The 25,468-nt window shown below is 40.7% G+C and overlaps 1 protein-coding gene across 4 annotated transcripts in view; it reads left to right on the top strand.

Moving 5' to 3' along the window:
* Positions 1-25,468, top strand: part of SLC35F3 (solute carrier family 35 member F3) — a 292,476-nt gene that overhangs the window by 110,238 nt on the left and 156,770 nt on the right. The gene's annotated exons all lie outside the window — the stretch shown is intronic.

Here is a 25,468-nt window from a genome sequence, read left to right on the forward strand (position 1 = left end):
TGCAATTTTGGTATTAATCAGCTTTTGAGTGCTTGACTTTGCAACCTTAATGTTCTTTTGACATAGGGAGCTTTTTTGGATGTCAGATTTATATAGCACCTTACTTTTCCCAGTGTGGAAAGGCAGCCTTTGGAATGTAACGACTCTGTTTAACGGCACACAGCAACACTAGATAATATTATAATACAGAAAGTTCAGACGAATACTGTGTTTACTTGAAACTACAGGGCAAATTTTGTTAGGCAGAATGTAATTACTGACATTGAAATTTGGCCAGGAAGCTATTTAAAATATTTATCATTCATTTAGTTCTGGAATAAATGTAGGTCAGGAAATGGCTAAATAAAAACCTTTTGGGAGGGGAACAGAATAAGAAGAGTAGAGTGTGCACACCAGCATTTCTCCTATGCACCAAGGAAGGATTCACTAAGGATTTGATCCAATGCTCACTGAAATCAATTAAAATCCTTCCAGTTCTGATGTCCACAATTCAAGAAGGATGCTGATAAATTGCAAAAAGAAAAGGAGTACTTGTGGCACCTTAGAGACTAACCAATTTATTTGAGCATGAGCTTTCGTGAGCTACAGCTCACTTCATCGGATGCATACCGTGGAAACTGCAGAAGACATTATATACACACAGAGACCATGAAACAAATACCTCCTCCCACCCCACTGTCCTGCTGGTAATAGCTTATCTAAAGTGACCATCAAGTTGGGCCATTTCCAGCACAAATCCAGGTTTTCTCACCCTCCGCCCCCCTCCCCCCACACAAATTCACTCTCCTGCTGGTAATAGCCCATCCAAAGTGACCACTCTCTTCACAATGTGTATGATAATCAAGGTGGGCCATTTCCTGCACAAATCCAGGTTCTCTCACTCCCTCACCCCCCTCCAAAAACCACACACACAAACTCACTCTCCTGCTGGTAATAGCTTATCCAAAGTGACCACACTCTTCACAATGTGTATGATAATCAAGGTGGGCCATTTCCTGCACTAATCCAGGTTACCAGCAGGACAGTGGGGTGGGAGGAGGTATTGTTTCGTGGTCTCTGTGTGTATATAATGTCTTCTGCAGTTTCCACGGTATGCATCCGATGAAGTGAGCTGTAGCTCACGAAAGCTCAGGCTCAAATAAATTGGTTAGTCTCTAAAGTGCCACAAGTACTCCTTTTCTTTTTGCGAATACAGACTAACACGGCTGTTACTCTGAAACCTGTTGATAAATTGGAGTGGATTAAAAGAAGAGCAATGAGAATGATTAAAGGATTAGAAAACATGCCTTATAATGCTAGACGCAAGGAGCTCAATCTATTTATTTTAACAAAGAGAATGTTAAGGAATGAGTTGATTAAAAGTACTAAAAGTACCCATGTGGGGAACAAATATTTAATAATGGGATCTTCAATGTAATAGAGAAAGGTGCAACATGATCCAAAGTCTGGAAGTTGAAGATGGACAAATTCAGGCTGGAAAGAAGACATTTTTAACCACGAGGGTAAATAACCAGTGGAGCAATTTTCCAAGGGTTGTTGTGAATTCTCCATTGCTGGCAATTAAATCAAGATTGGATGTTTTCTAAAATATATATGCTCTAGGAAGTATTTTGAAGGGGAAGCTCTGTGGCCTGTTATACAGACTAGATGATCACAATGGTCCCTTCTGGCCTTGGGATTCATGAATCTAGGATCCTGTAGTAGACCCTTATTTTCTGTGAATTTTTTATTTTGAAGCACCCCACATATTATGATACATAATGTATGTTGTAGAGAGTGTAAAACTGTTCTGTCACAGACTTGATTCTTAGTCTCACCCTCAGGTGTTTTCATATATTTTAATGCTTATTTGAAATTCTTGTAAATGACTGCATAGGTGATGGAGGGAGAGGGCCTCTGTCTGGAAGGCTGTTGTTGATACTGTAGAACAGACTTGTGGCCAGGTCCTCAGCTTGTGTGAATTGGTGTAGTTCCACTGGGTTCTGTGGAACTCGGTTGATTTCCCCCAGTTGAGGAAGTTACCTACAGTCTCTGGTGGATTATCTCCTCAAAGGTTTTTTCGTGTTTATCTAGTTTTTTGCCTTTCTGTAGTCTTATGCCTTCCTGTATTTTTACATGTTCTTTTGCTGTTGCTTGATATTTCTTTCATTATATTGAGCACTGCATTTCTCACTACTTTACTATTCTGAATTATACAGCATTTAAACTACAAAATTATGGTCCTTGCCCCAAAATGCTTACAATCTAAGTAATTTTAATTAAATTTAAATATGAAAGAAAAATGCTAAATGCCGATGTCCTAGCAGAAAGACATTTTTGCTTTGCTCATGGAAAGTTAAGAATAGGTTTTTTAATGGGCTGATTTGAGCTGAATTGAAAAAAAGATTCACATCCCAGAAATAGTCATTTAAATTTGAGTGCATATAATTATGGTGTATTATTTGAGAAATGCTATATGATCAGGGCATAAATCAGCCACTAACTGACAAGAGTTAGAAAGGAACTTCCCATGGGGTGCAGAAGCAGCATAGCTAGCAGTCAAAATTTGGGTTGGCCCCAACTCATGATGGACGGGCAATCACATTAGCTGGAGTCACTGTTTTTTGAGATACCCCAGGAAGACAAGGACACCTGCAGACACATGCAGGCTCTGTCGTCCTCAGAGGGACAGTCCCACTGGCCCCATGCGGAGCTGCCCCAGCATGGAGGATTTATTCAGTGGTCAGTATGCCTATTCAGGCAGCCACATGCTCCAGGCAGGCACCGAGAGGCCCTATGGGGCAAGGACAGGGATCCGGGACCTCTTGCAGTACAGTCTGTGAGATGCAGTGGCTGCTCCCCACCCAGCCCGTGCCACCCTCAATGTGCTCCTGGTTTTCCAGCGCAAGGCAAAATGACTTTGCAGGTTTCCCAGCCCTGCCCCAGCATGGATCCTCTCAGCGCCCAGCTGCCTGCACCCTGTGGTGCCTGGCTACACCTGGGCAGGAGCCACCACTCACCTGCCAGTGCCACGTAGGCTTGGAGGTAGCAGCACTGCTCACACTCTGGCTCAGGTCACAGCAGGAGCAGCCAGGCTCAGGCAGGGGCACGTAATGGTGTGGCTCCATGCACTGTGGAGTGGTTGGACTCAACACAGCAGCTCAGGAACTTCTGGGAATGTGGTAGCAGCTCTCAGTCCCCACAGCTGGCATGGCCCGGCAACCCCCACCCCAACTCCTGCTGACACACAGCAGGGGTGGGGCTGCATCAGTACAGGCACCTTGGAGCTCTGGGGCATGCGCTCTGCACCAGTTCCTGCCCTAGTGCCCCTTCCTTCATATGCCACAAGCCCACAGGGCCTGGTGGGAGCCAAGTTCTCTTCCAGAGCCTCAGAGGGATGTCAGTGGAGGAAGTGGCTCCTCCCAGGAGGAATCAGTAACCACAATGGTGATAGCAGTACAGGTTCACACAGGCTCAGATTTGGGAGGACCTGGGTGCTAATTGTGTGGGCTGTGGACCTACCTGTGGCTTTGCCCCAGTGTGCAGGCTATTCCACAACTGTCCATTATACACCTTGTTGGGCCTTCCTATGAAACTACTTGTACTTATCACTATCAGAGACAGGACACTGGACTAGATGGACCTCTGGTTGGATCCATTATAGCAGTTACTGTGTTCTTAAGTGGGAGCCACACAGCCAGGGAGCAAAGGGGAGGTGCCGGAGTTCCAAAGGCATTCTCCCACATTGGCTCTTGCCTCCTGTTAGGGGGCTTATTCCTTCACCCACTTACTTCCCTGGTCCTTCTCGCGTGAACAGAGAGCAACAATACCCAAACTCCAAAGGTGCAAACAATTTGATGTTTATTGGAGTGAACTTCCAGCAAGCATGATTCCAGTTTCCTTCCTTAGTATCCTCCTTCCCAGCTCTGACACCACAGAGCCTTACACCTGTGTCCCTGTTCCCATTCCTGCCCTTAGCAAAACATGATTCCAATTTCCTTACCCCCATTCCCTGTTCCCATTTCCCCCTTTGGCAAAACATGATTGCAATTTCCTTACCCCCATTCCCTGTTCCCATCTCCCCCACCCACACACCCACACCCACTCCCACCCATTCACTCCCTGATTGACTGCAGACTATATAGTAAAACTTGAGTTCGGCTTAACTATACCTTAACCAATCATTTTCCTGAAATTTAAAAACCAATCCTAACATATTGTAACATGATTATGTAACCAATTATATCCCACCACCTTAATTAGTTTACACCCAGCAAAATTAATTATACAGCAGACAGAGATTATACAGACAAACAATAGCAAAGTGGGAACTATAATGACAAAACAATACAGAAGTGAGGATTTCACATCCCAGCTATTGATAAGTGAGTTCTTGCCAGACAGGATATTATCACACTAAGTTTCCTTTTACATTTTCTAGGTACTTCCCTTTCTCTGAAGGCGATAGGCACTATCAGGACAGGATTGTATTCCTAACAGCCCAATAGCACCTTCTTTCAATGTGACTAGTTTGGAATGTGAGGAGGTGACCGTTCACTTCCCAGCTTATGGCCGCCTCTGCTGCTTAGCCAAAGGCTTTAGCCTAAGAACAGGGTCTCAGACTGTCACAGTAAGAGAAGGACCTTACACCGGCAGACAGTGATTTTGATTCTTTCTTTTATATGTATAACTAGCCAAGTGATAAGAATACACCTAAATTCTTCGAGTACAGGCCTTTACCAACAGGCCTGAATATCTATATCTAGAGCCTTCTAATCTACAAAGTTTGGAATTGGAATCACGTTATTTTGCAATGGGCAGCTCTCCCTCTAACCTGCTATAGTGGGGTTATCTTTTCAGTCAACTGGCTTAGTGGTCAGCAGCTGCTGCCTCAGTCTCTCTCTTTGTCCAGTCCCCTGAACAGGGTTCAGCTGGGGTCAGCTTCCATGTCCATAAACCCCAGGTCTAGGTGTGGGGGAATCTGGGGTGGATAGAGGGACCCGGGCCCTCCCACTCCACCAGGCCCTAGCCCATGGTCCTGAAAGTATGACAGCTTGGGATGGCCTACGTTCAGCCCACCTCCTGCTAACCTTTTCAGGTCCACTTCCTAACTGCCTACTTTTGTACCAGATTTTATTGGAACATTGATCCATGAAACTGGCAACGCACATTTCAATTGTTGCTTTTGGGATGGATGCAATGTGACCATCATTATTGAAATTGACCCATAACCTGATGATCATTAATATCTGTTCAATTCTACCACTAAGGTCTTGTCTAGACTAGAAAAGAGGTCGAGGTTAGATCAGAGTGTGCTAGCTAACATCAACCTAACCATGATGTTTTCCCTAGCGCAGCTCTGGGTTAGCACCTTTACCTCAGTTCAGCTAGTTGCTAGGGTACATTTGGATGAGCTAAATTGAAGAAAAGGGTCTCAACTAAAGGCTTAGTTAACACACCCTGACCTAACCTCAACAGCTTTTCTAGAGTTCATAAATCCAAGAGACTACAAGGCACTTGGGGCACCAAATAAAAAAGAGAACAAAGATATGCTCTTGATCAGTGTTAATGGGGAAACCAGAAGCTGTAGTCACAAATCCTTGTCACAAAGGGTTTGATCACAAGATTCTACATCATAAGAGCAAGGATGAAACACAGCCCTGAAAGCTTCCCCAGCCAAAATCAGTGCTAACAGATGTCTGTTAGTACTGAATGACTTCAGCAGATGGAGTCTGGTGAAGGGCTGAGAGCAGTCAAGTGTTGGAAGGAATGTTGGATTTATTCAGCAATCCAAAGAAAAACTCCAGTTGATACAGTCAGAAGCGTTTTCAGTATCTGCAGTATCGCTTGCCTCAGAGTGCCTGCTGATATGTAAAAGTCTGTGACCACCAGGGAAGTGGAGTGCACAGATTTGTGTCTTTGTAGTGTCCTCACATTACATAATCATCTAATGACTCCAAGCACAAATGCCTTTTCCCTGAGACTTTCATTATACTTTGTTTTCCATAATGTTTGAAGGTATAGGTTCTCTCACACTAAGTTTTCTGAGGCACAGGTAGAACAATACCATGATTTCTGGTATTAACAACACATAGCTACTGTGTTTTTAGTGGGTAAGTGATAAACTATTTTTAGGACTTTGCCTTTCCTTCTCTCTTTCCACTCTTGTTAACTAAAACAGGCATTGTGGAAAAAGAAAGAAGAGAGCAATGGTACTCCTGTGGTTTTAGCAGCTGGAGTGCTACCTATGCTTTTTGAGTAGTCATTTTAAATCTCAGTATCCTGTAGGCTCCTTTCCAAGTTATTTACTGTGATCCGCAGAACACAAGGTCCAGGTGGATTGTGAATTAGCAACTCTTAACAAGTCTGTTGAGGAGCTTTACAAGAATGATCTATCTTTTTCTCCATTGTTCATCTTCTGTGTGTGTCGCATTCAGCATCTTGTTATTTTGTTTCCTTAGTTCAAGCCTGTGTGTTTTATTGTTGTTCTGTTCTTGCTCCTGTAAGACATCAAAATTTGTGTATCCTATTTTTCCCCTGTACTGGTATTTCTACTCATCCGTTCTGTCATTTTCTGTTCATATTGTGGTCATATAATCAATGATTATTAGCAAAATGATCCCATCAATTTACAGATTTCTGATTTCCATACAATCGTGTGCTTCCTCATTATGAATCTCTGACCTCAAGCCTTTTAGATTTTTTGGTCACTTGTATTTGTTACACTTTTGTAATCTGTTTAACTTTAAAATCGGAAAACGTGCATAGTTTCTCAATAGATTTAAAACCTGTTCTGTGTAAATCACGTCCCAGACTTTTTAGACATTCTCAGAAAAATGGAAGCCAGACAATTCTGTTAGTCCTGAAATGACATTTCCCCCAAAGTTTCAGTCCTGCTGTTTCGCTACTGAGTACTGCAACTGTCAAATTATAGGTCTGGAATGGTTTATTAATAGCATGAGATTATGTTACCATACTCTACCTACTGATTTGAGATATTTCATCTGACAGTGATGATAATAACTATGACATTTTGTTGCATTGTTTAAATATTTTCATGAATTTTGACCCAAAAATATATGGTTACTGCACTCTCACCTATCAAATCACATTGAGGTGGCTTTCGTTAGCTGAGAACGTTCTGATCATTATTCTTTAAATTCATTTGTCCAAGATTGTTTACTTTTGTGGTTCTTGTAGTTTTCCCCTCACTCTTTTCTCTCTATGTCCCCAGTTTTTAGGTCTGGGTCTTAAAACAGCCTTCTTCTGGAGTTGGAGATTAAGGCACATGCAGGCTAAAAAACTTGGAGGTTTTGATACAGATCATTACAGCCAAGACATCCTTATTTTTTCCATAAAACAGATAATATACCCTATTCATCTTTTTGTCACTATGGACTTAAATAGCTCTTTCTCCCCCCCAGTATCTGAGCACATCCCAAATGGAAAAAACATAGCTACAAACAAAAGTCTCTCTCACTCCCGCTCCCTTCTCCACCTCTAGGAGAAGCATGTGCTGAACTGTGTATGTAAGTCAGTGGGGAGAGCTTATTGTAGAAAAGCTGAGTCAAAGAGATGAGGTTTGCATTAAATTATGAATACAATGAGGCCTGTGATCCATTCTTATTTCTTGCCTGGATTGAATTCCACAGTCTAGATCGGTCTCCCAGGAACGTTCTATCCTCTGCACTCACAAATCTTTCCCTTTGGTTGCCGGAGTGCAGGGTCTTGGGGAAGCGCTGATTTCACATGTTGTTAGGGCCAATCCTATAGAGTGTTTTGAATATTAAAACAAAGACCTGGAACTAGACTCTATTCAGAGGAGAGGCTGAGCAGAGTACTAGAATGATGTGCTCTTGTCAACCTCCGCTATCTAGCCTAGTACTTGTGTGGTCTCCATTCCCCTAGCATCTGAGCACCTCACAATCTTTAGGCTATTTATGCTCCTCATATCCATGTGAGGTAGGGCAATACTGTTATCCCCATTTTACACATGGGAAACTGAGGCACAGAGAGACTAAGTAATATGCCTAAAGTCACACAGGAAGTTTGTGGCAGAGCAAGGAACTGAACCCAGATCTCCCAAGTCTGAGACTAGCACCCTAATCACTAGACAATCCTTCCTTGTATGCTGCTAACACATGGGCTGTTGCATTCTGAACCGGGTTTTTTAGGGTGGATAGTTTTGTTCCTAGCTATAGGCCCTGGAAAGCACTTAAGCACGTCAGTGGGACCTAAGCACATGCCTATGTGTTGTCCTGAAGAGGGATGCTTTCCTAAATCAAGGCTATGATGTGTTGCAGTAATCAAGCCTGGAGTCATGAATGCATGGATGCATATTTCCAGATCTCTTCCAAGTAAGACAATCCTGAAACACTGGGGACAAAGAGAGGACAGGAAGAGAAAAATGTTATTGGAATCAAATACATAGTTTCCTAACAGAAAAATACTCAGCAGAAATTGATAATTCTTATTGTCATTTTTATGCTGTAACAACTGACGGGTAAAATTTTCAAAAGTGCCTAATTGACTTAGGTGCCTAAGTGCTATTGAAAGTTGTAATAGTGGGCACTCACCTCTTGAGCACCTTCTAGCAGCTGGATGTGATACTCACCCGTGGCACCACCTACAGGCTGCCAGTCAACCTTAGAGGATCTTCCATGGCTTAGCCCTCTGGCCAAGTTACAAAGTCCGAATGAACACCTTCCAGGGTAGGGAAGAGTCCAATAAATGAACTGTCCCATTGCCCTTGGTAGCATCTTCTGCCTTTGCTCTGGGTCCTTTAAATACAGCCCTTTGTTCAGGCTCTGAAATAGGCCCTGTCACCCTCCTGGGGTTTATGCCACTGTAGATGGTAGTGGAACCCTGGCCCGCCAGCCATGTCAGGTTCCAACCCAGGGACCCTATAAACAGCAGCTATGCACTGCTCAATTTAAGTTCAGGGTTTCTTCTACCTGGGCCTCTTCCTACCCGGCCTCTCTTAGCTTTGTCCTTATTTAAGGGTTAAAGTTCTTAGGTCCTCTCTCTCCCTGCAAACCTAGTTTAAGCAAATGCAGCCATAAATAAACTCTAGTTATCTCTCAAGGCCCTCTAGCCAGAGAAGAGCACCCTTCCCTGCCCCTCTGGTCCCAGCCAAGAACTGACCTGTAGCTCCTTTTATCTGAGCCTGCTGGTCTCTGATTCGTTGCTTCTGTGAGACCTCTCTAGGCAGGCCTGGAGAACTCACCAATACTGCTTCTTTCCTGGGGCAACGTGTGGTAGGACTGTGGGGCCTCCTGTAGGGAGCCACAAAGGCCAGGTACACCCTGTCACAAAAGTTAATGGAACTTAGGCTCTTAAGTCACTTGGGTAAAATGTTCAAAAGCCCCTAAATTCCTGTTTGGCTGGTACAGTCTTCTGTGTATCACCTACATCTTATGCAAATGCACCAAGTACTGCAGTTATTACATTAAGGTAGGCCTCGACTTCATGACGTTCGACTTACGACGATTCTGAATTGACACCCTGATTCAACTTATGACAATTGATTTAGACTTTATAATGCTCGGTCCCGCAATGGAGTGTATTGTGGTTCCAAGTTACAACTTTTCGACTTACAATGCAATTTTCAGGAACCAGTGGTGTCATAAGTCTGAGGACTGCCTGTACTGTGAACACACTATAACTCCTTATCCTACTTCTTCTGCACTGGTGTCTCCACCAGCTTGTGACACATTGATTTTTCAGATAGTATTGTCTCCTTTTTGGTTGTTTAGCGGGAGCCTGAAACTGCACCTGAGTGTTTGATCGATCTGAGTTCAAGTTCTCGTCCTGTTTGCTCCCTTCATTCACCTAATCAGTCAAGTAATTATTCCTAGACTCTGCACTACTGGTGGCAGCCTGGCCTTTTTGTTTTATGCTGACAAATCAAGAAAAATATTGATAGAACTTTGGCTTAGCAAGTCCTGTTCTGGATCTCATAAGCACACACAATGTAATCCTCCACATAGCCATGATTATTTCATTTACTATTTTTTACCATAATCCTGCAGCATTTTGTGATCTCTTCATGAATCATGTAACATAGTATAAATAGAACTTGGTATTATGGTATAAAACATTAGGAACAGAGTTACCCTGTTATGCAAGGGAGAGCATAACACTGATTGGGTTCGTGCCTAGTCCACTGTAGTGGGAGGATCGTCTTAGGCAAAGGACTATCCTGAAAGGAGTACTTAGCTCACATAGGGCCTGATCCTGTCAGGTGATGAGTATCCTCAACTCTCACTAAGATCAATGGGAGTTGAAGATGTTCAGTACCTTGCAGAATCAGGCCCATACTAATGAATTGAAGTTGTTGACACCTTAAAATACTATAGACTACATGTTATGTTTAGTTTATTGAATCCGAGTCATTTTACTGACTTATTTTTCTTTGAAAAATAATGGCCTACCCTTGTGTCCAAAGCAGTGTGAATGCTGTCGGTGTGTGTTTGGGATCAAGAACCTGTGAGTTAGATTTTTTTTTTTACTTGTAATGGCCTGATTTTCAGAAATTTGGAGTACCCACAACTCCATTTGAAATCAGTCGGAGTTGAAGGTGCTCAGCACCTCTGAAAATCAAGTCTAATTAGGTCCTGGAAAGTAGAAATAGCTATGTATTCTTATTGTTTCTCATACTGCACCATTCCAAACTATTTACATAGATATTAACTCGGCCTCTCAATATCCCTGGGAACTACTGTATGTAAAATGAATATTTTAATAACATTTTATAGATGGGTAAACTGAGGCACATAGTGAGTCAGTAACTTCCAAAGTGATATATCAAATGAGTGGCAGGACCAGGAATGGAACATAGTTAGATGTGCTGTTCCAGTGGTGTTGTGTAAGTTCCTGGAAAGCACAGAGTAGGAGTTACTTCTGTAAGTACCCATCATTACAGGTAAATTGGATATTTTTGTTACTTCCACCTCTAATAGTATGTAGACTATGGAGTGATACATCACACGTGTATAATAACTTCATCCAGACCAAAGAACAAAGCAAAGATGACTGATACAAAAGCAAATAACATGTTATAGTAGTATAGAATTCTGTATGTAAACATAGGTTACAAGTAATGATTTCAAAAGAAACTTCCTTTCTGAAGACTCTCAATGTATGTATTTTAAAAAAGACCCGAAGAATAGCAGATTATTTCAGTTACAACCTATCTTTGATATTATTTAGCTATTTTAAGGCAGATAACTACCAAATAATTTCCCCCTCTCTATGTTGTACTTCGAAACAGTCAAAAATAAAATGAATAGGGCTATCAATGTCTATTTCAGGAAGAGGTCTGGGGAATTTATTTACTTATTGAGATGCTAATTAGCCTCTATTGAATAATGCTTCATGCTTACAGTGTAATTAGCAGTATTTCTAAATCTCCAACAATAACATATTTGTCACAATTAAATTCATTTCCAGAGTGGCAGTACAGTGGCATGTATTCATTCTATAACAGTTAAAAATGCTCTGAAAAGCACCATGTGCATCTAAAGGGACTGTATGGAAATGCTATTAATAATACATTAAAATTACTCTTTCCCTTAATTTGGAGCATGTTTTTGGCATTTCGTTGCTTCAATTAATTTAAAATTATGTTAGGAATGTTTTTTCTCATCTATTTCTTAATATAAACTGAAGACTTAAGCCCTATTTTTTAATAATCTTTCTTTCTAAAATGTATAGTCCTCAATCCTCAGGTCCACCCGAACTGTGGTCAACACAGGATCCAAGTGGGGTGGGGATTAGTGGAAAATGTGGCTGTGTGGCAAGTTAGAGCAGCCACTGTGTGGCAAGTTAGAGCAGCCACTAACTTCCAACTTGTGCTGGCTATTGATAGTCCATAAGAAGCTGTTACAGAACTGAGGAATAACTGGAACACAGAAGCTCTTTAGACATTATCTAGTAATGTGGTAACATTTTAACTAGAGCTGGTTGAAAATTTTCCAATGAAACAGTGTTCCATCAGAAAATGCTGATTCAACAAAATCAGAATGTTTCATTGAAACAAATTTATTTATCCAGAATGTTCATGGGAAATTATTGGAACATTTTGTTTTGATAAGATCAAAATATTTATTTTTGACTTTATAGTTTTGACTTATGTTATATGTATTTATAATACAAAAGTCAAAACATTTATCCTAACCCAATAGGACTCTTTCATCCACACCCTAAAAAACATGCACTGGCTTCCAAATCCAGTTGAGGGTTGCCCTTCTTGTTTTCAAAATGTTTGATGTACTGGCTTCTTTGAGCTCATAGTCACCTGCTCCAGCATTCATTCATTCTTAGTACTTGGCTTCTTCTTCATTCTTTCCCTGAAGCTCGCTACAGTCCATGTTTCATCATTCTCTTGTGTTGTCCCATTTCATGTGATGTGCCATCCCAAATTTAGCTCTGAATTAATTATCTTCCAGTATCAAAAAATTTTCCATTCCAAGCTTCTCCTTGTTTCCCAGGCTGACACCAGTGCATAAATCAGCAGATTTAATAAATGATGTAGAGAAACACAAAAATAGCAAGGGCTTTTAATGATCATTTTGGGGGCTGGAGGATCCCACGGGAGAGAAAATAGCATCTGAGGCCATTTTATGATATACCATGAGTTTTAGGCCCTGTTTAGTCGCATGGCTTTCTGGTTAAAGGACGGAGAGAGCTGGCAAAGATGTCCCATCCTACTGCTGCCCCTCTTGCCCATAACCCCACACACAGACTTGCACTCAAATGAACTTTCGTGTCTTGGTAAATCAGTATGAATAGGTCAGCAAGGTGAAATCAAGTTTTTTCCCACAACCTTCCACTGAACATTTATTGTGAGAAGACTCGTAGCATAACGTGTCTGCCAGAAAAGCAGCCCTTCTGTCTTTCAGGGTTCAGCTCAACAGTTTATGGAAAGGCAAAGTAAATCTTATTTTGTGGTCACTATGAAACACTTATCACTTTAGATAAGCTATTACCAGCAGGACAGTGGGGTGGGAGGAGGTATTGTTTCATGATTTCTGTGTGTATATAAAGTCTGCTGCAGTTTCCACGGTAAACATCTGATGAAGTGAGCTGTAGCTCACGAAAGCTCATGCTCAAATAAATTGGTTAGTCTCTAAGGTGCCACAAGTACTCCTTTTCTTTTTGCGAATACAGACTAACACGGCTGTTCCTCTGAAACCTATGAAACATGATAGATAGATAAATAAGCTAAACTGTGGAACTGTAAAGATTAGATGGGCAAATAAGTCTGCTTATAGTGCATTCACACTCATGGAGCATGCAGAGGATAAAGCAAGATGTGATCTATGCATACTTGCATCCAGAATAGCTATTAATGGAATTGACAGTTCAAAGAAGAGTTGCATTTGAAAAATGGCCAGGACAAAAATAACCTGTGGAGATAAAAGACGCATTTACCTCTCTTTATAGGGCTGACAGCATTCCCTTTTTTAATCTTTCATGAATGAATTATGCATGTTTTTATGCCTTCCTTATGCATTAGACCTTACTGCACATGACCTGAGAGGGCTTGTTTTTTCTGTAATAGCCCAAAGCCCTTGTCGGTACTGTAATTAAGGACATCCTGATTGCTGAAAAAAGAATGTAAGGCAACTAATAATATTATAACTTTGGCAATGGAGTACTAATTTTGAATCATATATTTTAAATAATGATATGAAAACCCATCTTTTTTAAAGACACAGATAAGTTTTTTTTAATGATAAACATTCATAGTAACATTGGATTGGTGGAATTCAATGAGTCGTGGGCATGGAGCAAACTCATTTTTCTAAAGCTCATGGACAGTTTAGTTTTGTAAGCCAATTATTTTGAATGGATTTCAATTTGACTTAGGCTAAACATCATCATGGATCTAAAAAAAAAACCCACTAGGAGCACAAGAAAACTTGGTTTTTAAGACTAAAGTGAAGTACCAATGGAAAACTAGAATACGTAGAAGAAGTTTTGTCAAAATCTACTACTTAGCACAGATTCAGGTAGGCAAGTCCTCTCTTGTAGTTCTTTGTTGTGACAGAGGTTGCTGCTGAAAGGAAAAAAGACTAAGCATAAATCACTCATAAGGATTAGACCTAAGTAGATACACTTGATTTCTAGATCACAGAGAAAAGTAGAGTGTTCAGATTTAGAGTATCCATATTAGAGTTCTTAAAGTATCATTGAATTCAAAAGGGTTGTAAATGAGTTTGAATACCAGAAAATCCAAACCATTATTGTTTTGTTTATAGTAAATGTAAATTATAGTCTAAATTTTCCAACTGGTCAATAAAATTGTAGCTCTGAAGTTCACATCTGGACTTACAAATTGTGTCTACAAAGGTGTACTTATTCATACAATTACCCATTTTGTATGTTCAAATGAGGTATTTGCAGCTATAATTTAGGGTGACTGGGTTTTAATATTTGACCTTTCATAGGTTTGTACAAATTGGGTTCCTGTAAAATCAAAATGTATTTGTCTGAATCACCGAAACAGCGTATTGGCAGGGCAAATGCTATGGAGTATTGCAAATCTGGCGGGCTAAAAGATTAATCAGATGCAGTCACTGCTTGAACTGTACCTCTGTTAAGGTCATTTAGACATTTCTTTAAGGATCTCAATTAGGAGAACAAACTGTGAGATTCCATAGAGCACTAATGAAGTTCCAGTCAATGTCCAATCAGGAAATCAACAAACATTAGTATCTGAAATTATAATGGAATTCAGGGAGAATTACATATGTACATATGGATAATAAAGCTCTCTCTTTCAGCACATGGCTACTTTTTGTTATTAGCAACAAAAAAGTAATAATTCTACAAAAATATTTCTGTACTGTTCTGTCAAAATGTAGTAAAGTGGGATGACGAGAGCTACATTTAGTCTTATAAGATCCTTGTTGGTCACCATATCTAATAGAACAAACCCTGGACATCATGGGCAGGAAACAAAGATCACAACAATTGCAGGGTCCACACAATGCAACCAAATGACCTGCAATAATGGAGGAAGTGGTTGTAGCATTAATATTTTGTATGACATTAATTTAGCAGTAAAGCTCAGTGTTTTCTCTGCATAGATACGGTCAGGCCCCAATTAGGTTAAATGAGATGATAGGTAATGCTTTCCAGGTGAAACATTTCTCCTTATGGTGGCTTCAGGACTTTCATTCATTAAAGGGCATGTCTCTGCCCAGTCTTGATAGCTGCCTTATAAAAGGTGATACACATATCTCTGGTTGGGGGATGGGAATAGTTCTGCTCAAAGTAAAGAGTCTATGTAAGCATTAAAGAGCAAAGAAGAAAAAGAAGCTACCTCTTATTCTTCCGGGCCCAGATCCTCAAAGCTGCCTAGAGGCTTATCTCCCATTGATTTCAATGGGAGCTAGGTGCCTAAATACCTTTGAGGTTAGTGGGCCCTCATGAATTCTGTTAGGCAAGCCAGTTTTCTCTCCAGGCTATCTCTGGTAGACTCCGTCATCTACCACAGCTGAAGGAAGTTTAGCCGATTAATCATATCTGATGGCTCAGTTTTGTCTAGCAGGCCATGGTGATGCTTTATTTAAGACTATAAAATGTTTAAACTTTAAGACTCTGTGCGAGGGTAACCCTTTCCTACACACCTCTCTTTATATTTTTCCAAAGGCCAAAGCTGTCTTACATTGTGATATAATGATGGTAAGCACAAAACAAATCCCTCCCCCAGTAGCATTTTCTTGGTGACTGGTTGGTTCCTATTGGCTCTCTTCAGTGTAAAGTTGTCATCCCATAGGAAACCTTTCCCAGCATGCCTTTCTGGAGCTGGTCCTTTAAATTTGGCTGTGACAGGCAGTTCCAGTTATCTTGCAGCTGCCTGCAGCAGCATTTCTGTCTCTTACTGTAAATATTCCTGACTCTTATTATGTTTTTCCCTTTTTCATTTTTGAGGTGGTACATCGTTTCATCCCTTTTGTGACATCTCTTGTGCAAGACTGCCTGACAGATTTTTACCAGTCAGAAGATTATCCTTCTTGACTTCCTTATGCCATTTTCTTTCCAATGAAGCTCCACACCTTAGATGACAGAAGGCCTATGACCTAAATTGAGAGATGGCCAAAGAAAGGGCGGGACACAAAAACCATAGGAATTTGCTATTCATAGGGATTAGAATGTGTATTCTGAAAATGAAAAGGAGTACTTGTAGCACCTTAGAGACAGAGCTGTAGCTCACGAAACCTTATGCTCAAATAAATTTGTTAGTCTCTAAGGTGCCACAAGTCCTCCTTTTCTTTTTGCATATACAGACTAACACGGCTGCTACTCTGAAACCTATTCTTAAAATGTATGTCACTTGAGGTGAGCCTTGTCCCATGGCAATAAGAAGTGCAGTTGCTTCTTGAATAATTAGTTATCTGAACGAGGGTGGAGGGAAGTTTCTTTTGAACAAATCTATGAAGCTGCTGTATGAGCCCCTGCCCACACTTTTGTTATACAAGATGTTGAACACAGTAAACACATATGCCTCTGCAGGAGCAGTTTGCTGCAGAACTGTTGTAGCCAGTATTCTTGAGGAGTCCTGTCACCGTATGATATCGAAGGAACCTACTCAGACCCATCGAGTTAGAGAATGACTTTTCCTTTTGGAGAATAAATAACTTTTCTTACCTGTGAATAGTATTTCGCTGGTGGACATGGTCAGTCTCTAAGTACTCACCTTATCTTCTTTCTGACTGGATTAAAATTTTCTACTAAAGCCTATGCTAATCAGAGTGAGTTTTGTTCCATTACCAGTTACATTAGTAGGTTCACTTTTTATTTGCTATGCTACTTCTGACATCTTTTTAGTGAGGAGAATCTCCGCTAATTATTTGTAATTTGCACTTTTTTGATAAAAGTTGTTCCCTTTTAAGCTTGAGTGAGACTTGATTATTCTGTATCCAATTTCCAGTCAGGTGTCTCACTTTGCATCTGGTAATCTCTTGTCATAAATAATGACATTCATGCTTGGAAAGCTAATGGGAGCCTCAAGACAACTTATATCATTGCTCAAAAATTCTACTGGTCCAGTTGACCAATTGTGCCTGTACAAATATGCTGAAAGCAAAACCATAGCTAGAGACTGACCTTGTCAAGCAAAGAAATAACATTTGCAGGTAAGAAATAAACTATATGGCCTTCCAAAAAATCAAACTCCAAAACCCAGCATCACCAGCTGGGTAGACTAAATGTCTTTAAAAAAAAGAAAAAATTTTAATAAGACTGAGACTTTTCATCAAGTACACACAGATCATTACATTGGTGGTGTTAACTCTTGAATTTGTTATAAAGGTATGATAGAGGGCTTGGAGACCTGGCCATAATTCATATTTTCAGCAAAGGAAAAAAATTCCTTGGAGAGGAAACTTAAAACCTCTCTTTATTAACCAGGGGCCTAGATAAAATGGGTTCTGACAGATACAAGAATCTGTAGAATGTTATCTCTGAGCTGAGTTGTTTAAATGTTCTTTTTAATCAAATTACAAATTTGGTTGATAATGATAATAATGCTGATGTAATATACTTAGACTTCTGTGAGGCATTTGGCTTTGTATTGCATGGCATTTTAATTAAAAAACTAGAATGATACAAAATTAATCACACGTTACATGGATTAAAAACTAATGGACAAGTCTCAAAATATAATTGTAAACAGGCAATCATTAAGTGGGTGTGTTTCTAGTGAGGTCCCATGGGGATCATTTCTTCGTCCTACGCTAACATTTTGATTGGTGACCTAGAAGAAAACCTAAAATCAGTGGTGAAACTTTGCAGATGACACAAAGATTGGGAGATGGTAAATAATGAGGAGGAAAGGGCTTCTCCCGTTGGGGAGGTGCAGTACCTATGCCGATGGGAGAAGCTCTTCCATCGGGGTAGATAGCGTCTTCACTGAGCGCTACAGCAGTGTACCTGCACTGGTACAGCTGCACCTCTGCATCACGGTAAGTGTAGACAAGCCCTTAGAGATTGCAGTGTATTCCCAAAGCCTATTCTTGTTGGAAACTGGAGATAACACCTGAGAGCCCTGAGCAGATGGTGAGGTGCCTAAAGCCAGATCAATGGGAATTAGGCATCTAAGTCCCTCTGTGGATCTGGGCCTTGTGCCTAGCCCCTTTCCTCTGCATTTCACTTCTGGCTAGCTTAGGAACTTCCCTGCTCAGCTTGCTGGCTTCTGGGAATCCATTCGTTAAACACCTAATTCTCCCCATACAATGCATTGGCAGCCTGGGGCCTAACTCAGGGCTGACCGTTGCAATGCCTAAATTCTCTTTGTAAATCTAAGCCTCTAGGTGTTTTTGAAAATCACACTACGTCAGGGGTGGCCAACCTGAGCCTGAGAAGGAGCCAGAATTTACCAATGTACATTGCCAAAGAGCCACAGTAATATGTCAGCAGCCCCCATCAGCTCCCCCACCCCACTCCCAGCGCCTCCCGCCCATTGGCAGCCCCGCCGATCAGTGCCTCCCCCTCCCTCCCGATCAGCTGTTTCGTGGCATGCAGGAGGCTCTGGGGTGGAGGAGTGAGGGCACTGCAGGCTCAGGGGGAGGGCGTGGGAAGGGGTGGAGTGGGGGCAGGGCCTGTAGCAGAGCCAGAGGTTGAGCAGTGAGCACCCCTGGCACATTGGAAAGTTGGCGCCTACAGCTCCAGCCCCGGAGTCAGTGCCTATACAAGGAGCCGCATATTAACTTCCGAAGAGCCGCATGTGGCTCCGGAGCCACAGGTTGGCCACCTCTGCACTAGGTACTTATCTGTATGTTTAGGTGCCTAAATACCTTTAAAAATTATTAGGCACCTAAACACCTTTAAAACTTTGGCCCTTAGACTGTAGTTCAAACTCTCTGAAATCAGTACTAGTCAGCAAGTTCTTTGTCACTCTCTCTAGGGTACAACTTACAAATGTACTTTATAATTAGTTAATTAGCCTTTATAATTAGTCTATTAGTCAAACGTGCATTCAGGAATCATTCTAAAGTGGATTGAAGGAGCTCAATCACAGAGTTATAATGAACTATTCCTAAGGTTCTTAACAAATGGAACATGAAGTACTAAGAAACTAAACATAAGGTTTTTCTTATTGTACCTTTCTCTGTCCTTAACGATGTATGAAGTGCAGCTGCCTGATATCTGATCAGCTCTTTGGCCGCACAGTAAATAGCAAGCTTCCCACAAGATTTTGAAAATTAGAACACTTTTTTTCAATATCACTATGTAACCAGGGTGGATTGATTTGAATCAAAATGATTTAAATCACCAATTTTAATGACAACTTAAATCAGGAGGCAGGAATTTTTTACTTAAATAATTTATTTTAATCTTCTATTTGCATTTTTACTTTTTTGGTGTTTTCCTAAAGAAAGGTTGATTCTTGTTGGTTGGTAATTGTTAAAACATTGATTTGCAACAAAATATTGCTTTTATGGTACATGTAATGCATTTTGCTAAACAGGAGTATATGCTCATCTATATACCTTTATGTATGTAATTATATGATTTTACATTTATTCAGATACTTAATTTTTTATGTTAAAAATGGTGAATGATGCATTTCCTATTTACTAAATTATTAATTTTTTCCTTGTGATTTGTGTCAACCTCTATTTGGGTGGAAATTGGAATTCAACTAAATATGCACAAAACCAGCATTTTAAATTTTTTATTAGTTAAATAAAACTATCTTTAATATGCTGGATACATATGGAAAAAAGTAAGTTTATTAAAACATGTTTCTCATTTAAAACTAACTGAATTATTAGACAAAAGGAAATAAATAGTGAATTGAAGTGACTGTTTTTGGTTACCATGTCTTGTCAAGATTTTAGAATGAGTAGATCTCATCCTCTCACTCTATTCATGGATTCAAAGACAAAAATAAGCTTCCTAGTTTTTTCAGTTCCCAGTCCATTTCTCAACTCTGAATGAATTAGTAATTTAACTGAACTAGTTTAATAAACTGAAATGAAGAAAATATTTCTTCTGAACCTGCAGAAGAGACTACTGCTATCGAAAGATGGTTTAGCACTTCAACAGACTTTGGTTCCAGATGCTTAGCAGTGATTTCCATCAGTTAAGTGATCTGACTTTTTTTAAAACTTCAGTGGCAAACGTGTACTGCATAATATTATTATTTATTAATTTAGGCCTTAAGATAGGTTGTCATAACCTAGATTTTAATTTTAAATAGGTTTATTTTTAAAAGAAAAAATGTATTTAATTTAAATTTAAAAACCCTGATGTTTTTATTTTAATAATTGTTTTTTATCCACCTTTTATGTAACTAACACCTTCTCAGTTGGTGAACTGTACCTGTATTTGTAGGAGTGAACAGGGTTCACAAGATAGATCCCCTGCAGTGAGGGAAAAGGAAGACAGCATAGGTGTGTGTGAATAAAGGAGAATGTACAATATGCTTGCCATGTGGAGGGCTTGACAAGAATTGTGTGTTTTTTATACAACACAGGTGCTCTTGTACTTAACATGGTGTGGTCTATGCAGAGGGATTCTCACTGGCCATCTCCCATCCTATTCGTAATTGCACAACATCCTTGTGTTAACAACGGCAAGCTCCTGTACGGAAAAGTAAAATATGTCTGTCACGCTGTCTCGAGTGGCTCACGACCCAGAATGCCAACCTCAGGGCAGGCTGTCAAAAAGCAGGGCAAACTGGTGTTATGTTCTATAACTAGACTGCACCAACCCAGTAACAAATGTGAACTCCTGGATCACTGTAACAGTATTACCATGGAGTCACAGACAGTCCCCTGGGACACTCCAGTCTATCTTGCCACCCAGGCAAGCTGGACTTAGTGATAAGTGGTCACTTATACCAAAATCACAAAATATTCAGGTTGCTTCCAGTCCCAGAATACCAGTCACTAACACCAGATCAATTTGTGCCTTAGATCCCACGCCAAAGACAATGCTGGTAGCCAATGCTACAGAAAATGAATTCAGGATTTATTAACTAAGAAAAAGAAATTAGAGTTATTTATAGGTTAAAGCAGGCAAGATATATGCACAAATGAGTTCAGTCTATGGTTCCAAAAGATGACAAAGATGTAGTAACCTACCAACACTAAATGCCTTTTTAGCACTAGCCCAGGTTGACCCTGGGGATCTCTGCTTTTTGTTTCTTAACTTCAACCCTTGCCCAAAGAGCAAAGAGATGAAAAGCGTTCATGTTAGCTATCTTTATTTCCCTCTTCCAGAATTCAAGCTGATGGGATGTGCTTTCTCAAAAGCACCTTCATGGGTGTAATGGGGCCATTAAACCAGCCATTGTGTTGTGATGTTCCACAGTGGCCCATTTAGTCTTGATAGTTCTTCTGTATTGGTGGGGGGACCACTTTTCTTGCGTAGATTCACAAGCGAAGAGCAGGCATTTTTACACTTATAAAGCAAAACTTACATGTTACCTTATAGTGTGGGCTACAGGCATTACAGGTAAGATTAATGCATGTAGCAATTTCCAAGCATTTTAGAGTGTAAACAGTAAACATATTTCTAACAAGCTCAGCAACTATCTTGAACAATGTTAATATAAAGGTGAACTGGTATGGTTTCCAGCTATGAATTTGTCAGTGCTCATCTGATGCCTACAACCTTGAAAAGAGCTAGCACCTGGTTTACTAGTGTCACAATGTCTATACTTTACTTTCCAGATATAAAATGAACTTGAATGCAATATTCCCTTGTGTTGGATTACCCCCAAAAGCATGTTCCCTGAATCAGTGATGTGGAATCCAAATCTGTCGTGAAGACATTTGTTGCCTTACACATTGTGATGATTTAGACCCCTTATCTTTAGGACTTTTGGCCCAATTCAATTACACGTATCTCTCTTTGGGCTTCGTGGATTTCATTACTTACCTAAGGGCACGGTCTTCCCTTTAGCTTACTAGGGCTGTAGTTCACATAATAACTGATGTTTCCCACACAAATAGGTAAATTAGAATGTTCCCTACATGCTATCCGTGGTGAACTTTTATTGTTTCCTAACTGATAATGCCCCTTAAATGCTCCCCAGTGACACCTTTGAAATTAGTTAATGCTCCTCTGCTTGTTGCTCCTTCTCTCTCCCTTGTTGTCCCCAACACTAAAAGGATCGGTTGGAAACTCTGCTTGCTTACTTCTCTGAATAATAATAACCATACAGCTATCCTCCTGATGCACCAAGCTAATTAGAATGCAGACTTGTATGCTGGAAGGATTTGCCCTGCAGTGGAGATTGTGGAAGGAATCCCATACAAAGAAATATTCTATTAGTGTTCTAGTTTTGTAAACTGCAGCCAAGCCAGTTATTATTTTACATCTTGTAGTCATCACATCCTTAGTAATTAGCATCAAAGGCTACATTTTGCAGTGTGGTATCTTTAAATGTAGGTGCCAAAGCTCTATTTTTGTCTTTACTTTTTGTTTGGTAGCAGATAATGGGAGAGTGAAAGGTTTCCTAACAATTTCTGACAAATCATGATATCCTTAATGAAGAAAGAACTATTCTATCTGAATGGAATGTCAGGTAGGGCAGTTTCATCATTGTATACAACAAATATCATATTAGATTGTTGTTTATTGTATTTCTTTTTCTCCTGCTTAACTCCAATCTTACTTATTCACAAAAGTGGGTAACATTTTTTCTGGCATATTGTGAGAAAATCCTGTAATCTTTTGCTATACAGCTATATCTAAGTGGCTATGCAGTTTCTAGAATAACTCCCATTTTCCTTTCCAATCACATTAATTACAAATAGCAAGAGTATTGCAAAACATTAATCAAGTTTTGTCAAGAAACAATTCAGGAAGGGCACTGAGCATAGTGTGAATGATTATCCATCTCTGGGCTTCAGAAAGGAAGACAAGGAATCACTTTTTTGTTTTTGTAATACTAAAAAATTCTTGTAAAAAGTTGCTCTCTCTCTCTCTCTCTCTCTCTCTCTCTCTCTCTTTTTAATAATCAGATTGCAAAGTGCAAAATATTCCTCTCACAAACAGAAATAGACTGGTGCTGCAGCTCTGGCTGTGAGTGCATGTACAAAATCAGAGGGAATGAAAGCTTGACTGGGCAAGTGAGACTTGTTCTCTCAGTTGACAGAAATGTATAATGGGGGGAAGTGTATAAAGTGAGTGAGGGACTTTGAACACTGTTTTTCTAGAAGGAGATTAAAAATAATTGAATATGTAGGTTTTTTTATGAATTCTGAAGTTATGATAAATAACAATATCCAAAACAAAGTCCACAAGGCATTACAACTAAGTTATCTCAGTTCTGTTACATCAATCTTGTCAGCAAATATTTAAAAACCACTAACATTCTGAAGTGAAAAGATCTCCCAAAACAGAAGTAAATCACATCTAGTGTGTTCATCATTAATCACATTTTAAACTTGAAGGATCTAATATAACACTAGACATTTAAAAAGATGAGTCTGTCTGTTACTTACAGCACATTACAGCTGTGATGTGCAGTTTTAAACCTGTGATTCTGAATCACTTTCAGGAGCTTTAGAAAGACTCTCTTCAATGCGTATGTAATGTTACTCTATGGAAGTTCAGGTTGTACTGTTGATCAGCAGATTTTCTGTGGGGAAGGATCCTGTTATGGCTTGAGTACAGGATTGGGAATCATGAGGTCTGGTTACTATTTCTGTCTCTGCTGTGTGACCTTGAGCATGTCAGGTTAACTTCTCCATGCCTATGTACAATGATGATAATACCCACTTACATCATAGGCATGTATGAGACTCAAGTCATCTAGGTTTGTAAAGGACTTTGAGATCCTCAGATAAAAGATGCTATAAAGGCCAAAGTATTATTAATTATTATTTCTGTAGCGTGGGAAATCATTGCTTTTCATTTTTGCCTGTTTCTACACCTGTGGCCTCCAAATGGGATGGGACAGAGAAATGCCAGAGTACCAGGCGAGAGGCTGTTCTCTTCTCACAGAGCCACATGCAAGCAACAACCATATGAGAAAAACAAAGCTACAATGGGCTCAGGTTTAAAGTGGCAGATAGCTGAGGTGATTCTTTGATTCTGGAAGAAGTAGCACTGTGCTCACAGAATGATCAGGGAGTGTCTCTGTCCCTGCCCTCAGAAGTGTGCAGAGCCCAAGGATCCATGAGGAAGTGCAGCACTTTCCCCGTGGAACTCATCATGGGTGGGGGAGGGTGGGAATGCACTGGACACCACCTTGCTGGTCCTTCTAGCTTTCACCCTCCAGGCAGTACAGATACTCCAGAAACCATGCTCCCAAAGGCTCCTCTAGCTGCGATTGACTGTTCTCCACTGCCCTTCCTGGAGTAACAGGGACAGTCTAGAGTGTAACTCTGCTTTGAGTAGCATTAAGTTACATGAGGAAGGCTACTTAATATACAGCAAGATCCCTAGGGAACGTACTTCATGGATTGGCTTCTCCACAGCTCCACTGCCCCACTCTCTGTTATGTCCCTCACATACAACAGCGAACCCCTCAACCATGGTAGCGTCCAGACCAGTGGTTCCCAAATTTGTTCCGCCGCTTGTGCAGGGAAAGCCACTGCCGGGCCGGGCTGGTTTGTTTACCTGCCGTGTCCTCAGGTTCGGGCGATCACGGCTCCCACTGGCCGCGGTTCGCTGCTCCAGGCCAATGGGAGCTGCTCGAAGCCAGCTCCCATTGGCCTGGAGCAGCAAACCGCAGCCAGTAGGAGCCGCGATCGGCCGAACCTGCGGACACGGCAGGTAAACAAATCGGCCCAGCCCGGCAGGGGCTTTCCCTGCACAAGCAGCGGAACAAGTCTGGGAACTACTGGTCCAGACTAAGGGCTTCCACAGGTTCCCAAGGAAGTGCATGCTACAGACTCACCACTCTCAGCCATCCATGTGGCCCTTATCTGGGCATATTTGTTGCTCGTTTGTTCTCCAATATCATGCAGAATGGAGAGGTACATGGTGCCCAGGCTATTTTGAGTCTGGTCAGAAGCAGCAATCTTTCTTGATTTTCATGAAATTCCCAAACTGTCGAGCTATATGCATTCAGATATAATGTTTGTTAGATATTCCTCAGGCATTCAGTAGTGCGGGATCACATCCAGGGCCTGCAGCTCCTAAAACACAAGCATGTGGCCACTTGAACTAAAGGAGAATCCCCATTAGATGAAGTGATAGTAGGGTTTTTATCTTTTCCATGGGAAGCCACTAGAGGGCAACACATTCCCACACAAAACAGCCAATATATTACAGCACATAGGCAAATCAAAGAGGTTGTGATAAGCACTGGTGTTCTTAGGTGTTAAACCTGAAACAAAACTTCAAACCTTTGGCAATCCACACATTACAAGTGGCAATAGAGGCAATATAAGTTCCTGGTGATAATTGCACAGATCTCACTGTCTGCCACATAGCCTGAGCTATGTGATAAGTAACATACCATCATCAGAACAAAGGCAAAAGAGGTGGCCACAGATTTCCTTTTCTCATGATG

The sequence above is a fragment of the Lepidochelys kempii genome, chromosome 3 (genome assembly GCF_965140265.1).
Source record: "Lepidochelys kempii isolate rLepKem1 chromosome 3, rLepKem1.hap2, whole genome shotgun sequence".
In the NCBI taxonomy this organism is placed as follows: domain Eukaryota; kingdom Metazoa; phylum Chordata; order Testudines; family Cheloniidae; genus Lepidochelys; species Lepidochelys kempii.